This window comes from Canis lupus, chromosome 31 (assembly GCF_011100685.1).
Source record: "Canis lupus familiaris isolate Mischka breed German Shepherd chromosome 31, alternate assembly UU_Cfam_GSD_1.0, whole genome shotgun sequence".
NCBI lineage: Eukaryota > Metazoa > Chordata > Mammalia > Carnivora > Canidae > Canis > Canis lupus.
The window spans coordinates 160,725-170,516 of record NC_049252.1 but is presented as its reverse complement, the minus strand read 5'-3'; the positions used below and the strand labels follow the sequence as shown (position 1 = coordinate 170,516).

Below are 9,792 nucleotides of genomic sequence, written 5' to 3'. Positions count from 1 at the left end.
TTATGTTTGTCTTATTTTTCTGCTGTTGATTGTGATCACTCTTCTCTCATTTGTGATTTTATTTATTTAGGTCTTTTCTCTTTTCTCGTCATAAGGCTGGCTAGGGCTTCATCCATTTTATTAATTATTTTGAAGAACCAGCTCTTAGTTTCGTTATTCCATTCTACTGTTTTTTTTTTTTCATTTCTGTATTGTTTATTTCTGCTCTCATCTTTATTTTTTCCCTTCTTCTGTAGGCTTTAGGCTTTGTTTCCAATTCCTTTTCCTGCTCATTAGGTGTAAGGTTAGGTTGTGTATTAAACACTTCTTGTTTGCTGAGATAGGCCTGTATTGCTATGTACTTCCATCTTTGGACTGCCTTTGCTACATCCCAGAGGTTTGAAGAAACATGTTTTCATTTTCATTTGTTTTAAATTTCCTCTTTAATTTCCTGGTTTCTCCATTCATTCTCTAGTAGGATGTTCATAATCTCCATGTATTTTTGGTCTGTACTAATTTTTTCTTACTGTCGACTTCGTGTTTCATAGCGTCGTGTTAAAAAATGTAGAGGGTGTGATATCAACCTTCTTGTACCTGTTGTACCTGTTGAGGGCTGATTTGTGGCCCATGATATGATCTGTTCTGGAGAATGTCCCATGTACACTTGAAAGGAATGTGTATTTTGCTTTCGGAAGAAATGTTCAGACTATATCTGTTGAGTCCCTGTGGTCCAGTGTGTCAAGGCTATTGTTCCCCTGTTGATTTTCTGCATAGATGATTGGACAATTGCCATAAGTGAGTAGGTGTTAAAATCCCCTGTCATTGTATTATTATCAGTGAGTTCCTGTACGTTTATTGGTATTTGGTTTCCATATTTAGGTACTCCCATGTTGGCAGCATAAATATTTAGTTGTTTGATCCTGATAGACTTTTTAACTATGAAATAATGCCCTTCTTCATCACTTCTTACAGTATTTGTTCTTTCTTTTTTGAGATTGAATATTTTATTTATTTATTCATGAGAGATACACAGAGAAGCAGAGGCAGAAACATAGGCAGAGGGAGAGAGGTTCCCCAAATGGATGCCGATTTGGGACTCAATCCTGGGATCCCAGGAACACACCTTGAGCCGAAGGCAGATGCTCAACCACTGAGCCTCCAGAGGAACCCCAGGGTTTGGTATCAAATGTAGTTTGTCTAATATAAATATTGGTCCTCTAGCTTTCGTTTCATAACCATTAGCGTGATAGATGATTTTCCATCCCCTGACTTTCAATCTGCTGTTGTCTATAGGTCTAAGGTGAGCATCTCGTAGGCAGCATACCGACGGACCTTGTTTTTTTAATAACAATTTTATTTTTGAGAGCATGAGAGAGAGAGATAGAGAGAGGGGGGGCAGAAAATTAGGCCAAGAGAGAAGCAGGCTCCCCACCAGCAACACTTATGGGACTCGATCCCAGACTCTGGGATCACACCCTGAGTCAAAGGCAGAGGCTCAACCCCTGAGCCACCCAGGCATCCTGGATCCTGATTTTTATCTACTTTGTTACCCTATTTGATTGGAGCATTTAGTCTATCATCATTCAGAGTGACTATTTAAAGATATGAACTTCGTGCCTCTGTGTTACCGGAAGAGTTGGTGTTTCTGGTGACGTTCACTGGTCCTTTCTAGTCTTTGTTGCATTTGGTCTCTTTTTTTCCCCCCACTAGAAGAGTCCCTCTTAAAATTCCTTACTGGACTGGTTAAGTGGTCCTGAACTCCTTTATATGTTGCCTGTCTGGGAAAATCTTTATCTCTCCTGAATGACACCCTTGCTGAAGAAAGAATTCATACAAATTGGACTGCAATAAAAAGAAATTTAAAAACATAAAATAAATTCTTGCTAATATGATTGAGGAAAATGGCATTTAGGAGGAAAACCAGAAGCAGAAAGAGAGGAGGACATATTTCACCCTCCGTAGCCTTTACAGGGACCTGGTGTTCTTTCCTAGGAGGGGCCCCCCCTCCGGAGGATGCTTCCTGCCCCTCTGCCTCCTTGTTGGAACACAGCAGGCACATCTCTAGCACCTCTGCAGTCGTGGCTTATAGCGTTTTCCCTGTATCCTATTGGGGACCACAGCATTGTGTAAGTAACCATCTGGCTGCTGTTTGACAGTATTGGGGGGATTCCGTCTTTTGTTGCTTTTTTGTTGTTTTTGTTGCTTTTGAGGTGTGTGTGTGTGTGTCTATCCCATGCAGCTATCAAGTGCAGCAATCGGATCCTCTGGCTGGGTCACCAAAAAAACCCGAAATGGTTGGCACAACATCATTTCTGGTGCTGGCGCTGGGCAGTTAGCTGGGCTCTCCTGGCAGCGCTGGGGCTTGCTCATGCAGTGACTTTCAGCTGGAGGGTCAGCTGAGCTTGAAGTTCTGGCTCGGCCACATTCCCATGTCCAGCAGTGGGTCTGGCCGCTCCTGGAAGGCACGTGGGGACGTCAGCTGTGTGTGCCTGGTGGTGCCCCTGCACAGGCTAGTAGGGGGCCTAGGTGGTGCCCCCTCCTCCTCTCTGGGGGTCTCTACATGCCCTGTGCACAGAGTTCTGGGAGACACAGAAATGGGCTGGCTGTGCATTTTCGCACCACAACATTTTATTGACTTTCTACAGCAAACGGGCTCAGAGCTGTGGGTGCGTGCCTTCACCTGGGGAGGGAGACCTTTCTGTCCTTTACAGGAGGACAAGAATCACATGGGTTGGGGGTCGAGTGCTGGAGTCCCCCACTTGGGAGCATGTGTGGACTCCGGGTGGAGGCGTGTGTCCTGAGGTTTCAGCCTGAGAGACGGTTCTGAGGACAGCAGAGCTGACCTGGACCTGCAGCTCATGGGCTCCTGCACTGGGTTCCCGCAGGGCAGCTGGACCCCGGCCTTGGGCCCTCTGGGGGCCCCAGCACCTGGAGGAGCCTGTCTCCTGCTGTGGGTGCGGGTGGGGCCCACCGGCTTGCCCCTCTTCTCCCCACACTGGGGTGTCCCAGGATCCCCAGGGCTGCCCTAGATCAGCGACCTGGATCTGTGGGGCACGCCCAGGGCCCAGCAGGCCATATCCAGCTGTGAGAGGGCTTGCTCAGCCCGGGGCCAGAATCCAGGGCTGGCCAGGGCCATGTGGGCCTGATTCCATTAGTCTTTGTGTTGGGACTGGTGGGGGCTCAAATCAACCCAGCCCCCACAGAGCCTGGGCCCAATCAGCCCAGGTACCTCTGGGTTAGGGCCTGGTGTCCTGTGCAGGGTGTCCCACCCTCCAGGAGTGACAGTGGGTGGAGGCAGGGCACAGTGGGTCCTCTGATTCACTCACCTGCTCACACACTGTTGGGGGCTCCCTGCCGTCCCTCCTCCCTGAAACCCCTGGGTACTCTATGGGATACCCGGGCTTCTGATGGGAGCAGGGTATCCAGAGAACCCCAGGGAGGCTGATCATGTCCCACAGGGGGCAGCTGCACCGGGTCCTTGCTCGGGGTCGATGGTGTGGGAGCATGGGTATGATGGTGGTGGAATGTGGGGGATGGTATAGGGGGGATGGTGATGGGGTATACTGTGGGTGGGGATTATGTGAGGCTGTGTGTGTGTGAGGCGGATGGGGTAGTGGCGATGCCATGGGGGATGATGATGTAGGGGGATGGTGTGGGTCTGGGGAATGGGGGGATGGCGTGGGGGGCCGGCGGACACAGGGCATCCCCGTTCTCTAAGATGCACACAGAGACATCTACAGATAAAGGTGACCCCATTCTGGGGTTTGTTGTGACATCTGCCCCTGGGGCCCCATGTGGTGAGTGCAGGGCCCTGGCTGGACCGGGGGCATTATCTGGGGGTCATCATAATATGTATGTTTAAAATTGAAAATTGTCTCAAATTAAATGCACAGAATTTAGAAATATATAAAGCACCGAGAGTGGGTGTCACTCTGAACCATCTGACCCTCTTGGGATCGATGTGTGTCTTGCTCCAGCCGCGGACATGCCGCCTGGACCCAGGTCCGATTCATGCCCCTCACGTCCTCCACCCCATCCCCTGCTTCTCAGGGGGCCGTCCCTCTCCCCTTTGGTGTTCAGGTCCCATGGCAACCCCTGGAGGCCCCATCCTTGTGGCCTCCTCATCCCTGAGGCCCCGGGGGTGTGGTCATCCCCATCACCCTACCATGGAGCGGTGTGTTGTTGGTTGCTATGTTTCTCCCTGGCCTCAGAGACCCCGTTTTCCTTACCCAGAAGCCTCCAGGGCCCCAAAGCCCCCTGGCCCAGCAGCCTCATCCGACCCCCTAGCAGTCCTAAAACATGATGTGGCTGCTGAACTTCCTGATGATGTCCAGGTCTATCTGCGTGATGTCCCTGGAGGAGACCAGGGCGTCCTCCTTCATTTCTTGTGGGAAAACCGGGGAGGAGGAGCAGGTGTGAGGGACACAGACCCGAACTGTCACGAGGTGCCGTGCTGGGCAGGGAGCCCTGGGGCCACCATGGGAGTGTGTCCTGCTGAAACTCCTTCCTTCCTCTGGGAGGGCAGGGAAGGCGGGAGTGCCCACCATGCCCATGGGACCTGTGTGACGGCCTGTGCCCAGCTGTTGTAGGTGGGGAGGTGACCGAGTGTCACCCTGGGTGGGAGGGGATAGGGGTTCAGCCAAGGTGGGAGAGGACATGGCGGTGTTGTGCCCAAGATTGTGAATCCAAGAAACCACTAAGGAACTGACACCAATGCAAACACACAAGGGTTGATTTCCAAACTCGAGCTTGTGTCCAAGTACACCCAACACAGCGGAGCAGGGACTTGGACCCCGAGGCAGCTCTTCTTCACAGGGGCCTGGGATGGCTGGATTGTTCGAACACTGAACTTAAAGTAGATAGGCCTTCATTTCAATTGGCCTCCTTTGCATTTTGTCCTCCATCCTATCTAGCTCTTCCCCCTTCCCCGGAGCTCCTAAGAGAGCAATTGCAAATGACCTCAGCCTGGCAGTGTGTATTGGGGGGACAGGACCAGGGATTTGGGATCAGGAAGAATCTGGCTCGGGGCGTCCCAGCTGTGCACCGGGATTCGATGCTGCAGGACTCTTATTCCCTAAGGCTATCTTGACAACTACTTTGTACATAGAAAACGCTCTCCTTTATCTTTAAAAGATGAGGAGCGAGTCAAAGCTGTTTTTACTCTGCCCATCTGATTGCTCAGATTCCAATCTGAGACGTATTTCCTGTTAATAAGGATAATTTACTATCCGTAGTACTATGAGTTAAAATATTCTGACACAAGTAATTCAGAAGGATGAGGGTTTCTCATCTCTTCACAGCTCACTGAAGGAACTCTATAAGAATAAGGCAAAAGATAATTCAACAATTCTTAAAATGTCATCACACTTGGAGACTGATTCATTTAAGTCAATTTTCAAAATAAATCTTATTTATTAGGAAAAAAACAAAGATTTATAGGGAAATTGAGAAGATAGTACAGAGCATTCGCATTCACTTGCACTCAGTTTCTCCAATTATTGATATCTTATATTAGTACGGTACAAATGTTAGCTAATGAATCAAGAGTAAAAAATTCGCATTAACCAAAGACCATACTTTATTCAGATTTCCTTAGTTTTTGCTAAGTTACCATCCCTCATATCACATTCCATTTGTCCTCCTGTTTTCTTAGGCTTCTCTGGATTGTGACAGTCTTTCAGGCTTTCCTTGTTTTTGTTGAACTGGAACACTTTGAGAAGTAGAGTATTTTGTAAAATTTCCCTCATTTGGGATATGTCTTTCGTTTATCTCATGACTGAACTGTTTTTGTGGATTATATACAGAGATATACTGCCATTTTCATTATATCATATAAAGGATAGATACTATCAACATGATTTATCAGTCTTGGTATCGATCTGATCATCTTGCTGAGGTAGTGTTTCTCAGCTTTCTCCGTAGTAAACTGATTCTTTATTATTATTGTTATTAATTAATTATTATTATTATATTATCAATATTATTTTAAGTTTTTCGTATTATATTTTCTAGGAGGAAGTTACTATGTGTATTACGGAAATAAGAGTGGGAAGCTATGCTCATGAACTTGACGGTGAAATGTATGCACAAATTGTTTGAAATTCTTCTACATGGGAGATTTTTCTTCCTTCTGGGTTTTTTGTTTGTTTCTTTTTCAAAGATGCTTTCTATTTATTTGAGAGAGAGAGGAGAGAAAAAGCATGAGCGAGAGGGGCAGAGGGAGAGGGAGAAGCAGGATCCCTGCTAAACAGGTAGCCTGCCTTGGGACCTGGATCATGATCTGAGCCTAAGGCAGGAGCTTAACTGACTGAGCCACCCAGGTGCCACTCTTTCTTTTTTTCTTTCTTTTTTAATAATAAATTTATTTTTTTATTGGTGTTCAGTTTGCCATCATACAGAAGAACACCAAGTGCTCATCACCCATTCACGCCCACCGCCTGCCCTCCTCCCCTTCCATTACCCCTAGTTCATTTCCCTGAGTTAGGAGTCTATGTTCTGTCTCCCTTTCTGATATTTCTCACACATTTCTACTCCCTTCCCTTATATTTCCTTTCACTACTACCTATATTCCCCAAACGAATGAGAACATACAATATTTGTCCTTCTCCGATTGACTTACTTCACTTAGCATAATACCTTCCAGTTCCATCCACTTTGAAGCAAATGGTGGGTATTTGTCATTTCTGATGGCTGAGCAAGGCCCACCTTTTCTCTCTCTTCATCTTCTGAGTCTCCTATGATATGAATGTTATTGTTTTAATAAGTGGCTGACTTCCCTATGTCTGCCTCTGTGGTCCATAGCCTTTCTTGTTTTTAAGGCTTCCACTTGGGACTGCATCTCAGTTATAACATTTTTAACAATGGCCTGACTAGATTTTAGTTCTTTTATTTCTACAGTAAGGGATTCTCTAGTTTTCTTCTGTGTTCTTTTTCCAGTCCAGCTTCTATCTTTATAATCATTGTTTTAAACTGTAGTTAGACATCATATATGTGTATTGATGGACTTCCTGGTGTGAGTACTACCTCATGTTATTTTATGGAGGTGAATTTCTCCATCTCATTACTTTTTCCAGAAAAGAAAATGGGAAGAAAAAGAAAACCAAGAAAAACAATAACAACTGCCCTCGAAAAAAAACCACCAAATTATTTTGGCCTGCTTGTTAAAAGATTCTAAATCCCAAAATATGAAACAAAATTAAAGTAACATGAAAGTAAAAATAAGAAATATATAAGGTACATACATAAAAATTAAATAAGGCAATTAATAAAAAAGAATCAAAGAAAATAAATCAAAATAAAGCACAAAGTACAAAGGAAGCTAGACCCTACTTTCCAGGCAGAGCTGAAGCTCTGCAGCCTCAGTGGTCCAACAACTTGGTGGCAGTGAGTGGTCTGTGCCGGGTCTGGGGATGGGCTGTGGCGCTGATTATCAGGTGCACATCTGCCTGGTAGATGGAACTGAGGGGTGAGAGGCGGGTTGGGCATCAGCACCTCTGGAGTCTAGCAGGAGGCGCTCTGCTGCTCCCTGAGACCTGACCCTGATGGGCGGGATGCGGGAGGGGTCTCTGGGTCCTCTGGCTCTGGGGCTGAGCATACTGCCCCCCAGTCTGCAGGGGCCTCCACAGAAGAGCCCCCAAGCCCCCGGGTCTCCGCTGCTTCTCTCAGAACCCTGTGTTCACTCTACCTGCGTCTGAGCATCTTTTGTTTTTGTTTTTTTATCTCAGACTGTTGTGCCCAAGATTGCGAATCTGAGAAACCACCGAGAAGCCGACAGCGATGAAAACACACGAGGGTTTACTTACAAGCTCGAGCTTGTGTCCAATTATACCCGACAGAGCGGAGCAGGGAGTTGGACCCCGAGGTAGGTTTTAGCTTAGTTTTAAGGGCTTGTCTCTTGGACCTCCAGAAGGGCTGGAGCAATTCCTCAATTTCTGTTTACATTTTGATATGGGGCCTTCAAGGGATTGAGCTCTCTTCCCATTCTAATAGGGACTTCCTGCCCTTGGCCTGGGCTCAGTTTTGATTCTATTGTAGGGCTTTCTAGGTCATTAAGCTGTAAACTTTTGTTTTTTTTCCTGTAACTGAAGTAATGTAAAATTCAGCTCTTCTTCACAGGAGCCTGGGATGGCTGGGCATGTGCTAACACTGAATTTAAATTGGAATGGCCTTAATTTTCTAGGCCTCCATGTGTCCTGTCCCATCCTATCTAGATCCTTCCCCCTTCCCCAGAGCTCCTAAGAGAGCCATTGCAAATGACCTCAGCATGGCATCCTGTGTTGGGGGACAGGCCCAGGGATTTGGGATCAGGAAGACCTGGAGCACGAGCGTCCTAGCTGTGCAGCGGGGTTCGATGCTGCAGACTCTTATTCCCTAAGGCTATCTTGACAACTGTCTTTCTACATGGAAAACCTCTCTTTTGTCTTTAAAAGATGAGGAGCGAGTTAAAGCATTTTTTCTCAGCGCATCTCATTGTTGAGATTCCAATCTGAGACGTATTTCCTGTTAATAAGGATAATTTACTACTATCCGTAGTACTATGGTTAAAATATTCTGACACAAGTAATTCAGAGGGATGAGGGTTTCTCATCTCTTTCTTCACAGTTCAGTCACTCATCAGGAAATGCATCTTTATGGATTTGGAAGATCTGAGAGACATTAGTACCAATGGTCCTATTATTATGTGAAGGATTCATCCCTGAGATTCTTCCCCTATTTCAACTGACCCTGAAACACTGTGAACTCTTTGGAAGACAAATGTCAAGGAAATAAATGTTATGCATTGCTAAATTTAAATGCACTTGCAATATGGTGTCTATTATACTAGAATTATTTTTATCTGATTTTTGTTATTTATTATCCGTTCCTGCTTTTCAGGTTGAGGAGGCATTATACGTGTTCATAAGTGTTTTTCTTTCCTTCTGATCTAAAATTCTTACTTTGTTTCCATCAAAGGAACTCTTTAAGAATAAGGCAAAAGTTAATTCAACTATTCTTAAAATGTCTTCACACTTGGAGCCTGATTCATTTAAGTCAATTTTCAAAATAAATCTTATTTATTAGGAAAAAAACAAAGATTTATAGGGAAATTGAGAAGATAGTACAGTGCATTCACATACACTTGCACTCAATTTCTCCAATTATTGATATCTTATATTAGTACGGTACAAAGATTAGCTAATGAATCAATATTAAAATAGTCGCATTAACCAAAGACCATATTATGTTCAGATTTCCTTAGGTTTTGCTAAGTTACCAACCCTCATATCACATTCCGTTTGTCCTCCTGTTTTCTTAGGCTCCTCTGGATTGTGACAGTCTTTCAGCCTTTCCTTGTTTTTGTTGAACTGGAACACTTTGAGAAGTAGAGTATTTTGTAAAATTTCCCTCAGTTGGGACATGTCTGTTGTTTATCTCATGATTGAACTGTTTTTGTGGATTATATACAGAGATATACTGCCATTTTTATTATATCATATAAAGGATAGATACTATCAACATGATTTATCAGTCTTGGTATCGATCTGATCATCTTGCTGAGGTAGTTTTTGTCAGCTTTCTCCATAGTAAACTGATTCATTATTGTTATTATTATTATTATTATTATTATATTATCATTATTATTTTAGGTTTTTCTAAATATATTTTGTAGAGGAAAGTTACTTTGTGTATTGCACACTTAAGAGTGGGAAGCTATGCTCATGAACTTGTGGGTGGAATGTCTGCACAAATTGTTTGAAATTCTTCTACATGGGAGATTTCTCTTCCTTCTGGGTTTGTTTGTTTCTTTTTCAAAGATATTATTTATTTATAGGA

At 44.8% G+C, this 9,792-nt stretch overlaps 1 long non-coding RNA gene across 1 annotated transcript; it reads left to right on the top strand.

Moving 5' to 3' along the window:
* Nucleotides 1-2,068: 2,068 nt before the first annotated feature.
* LOC119877759 lies at nucleotides 2,069-7,840 on the top strand. The gene is made up of 3 exons (XR_005381942.1): nucleotides 2,069-2,105; nucleotides 5,992-6,059; nucleotides 7,704-7,840. It is a non-coding gene; the product is annotated as an uncharacterized LOC119877759 (long non-coding RNA).
* The last annotated feature ends 1,952 nt before the right edge of the window (nucleotides 7,841-9,792 follow it).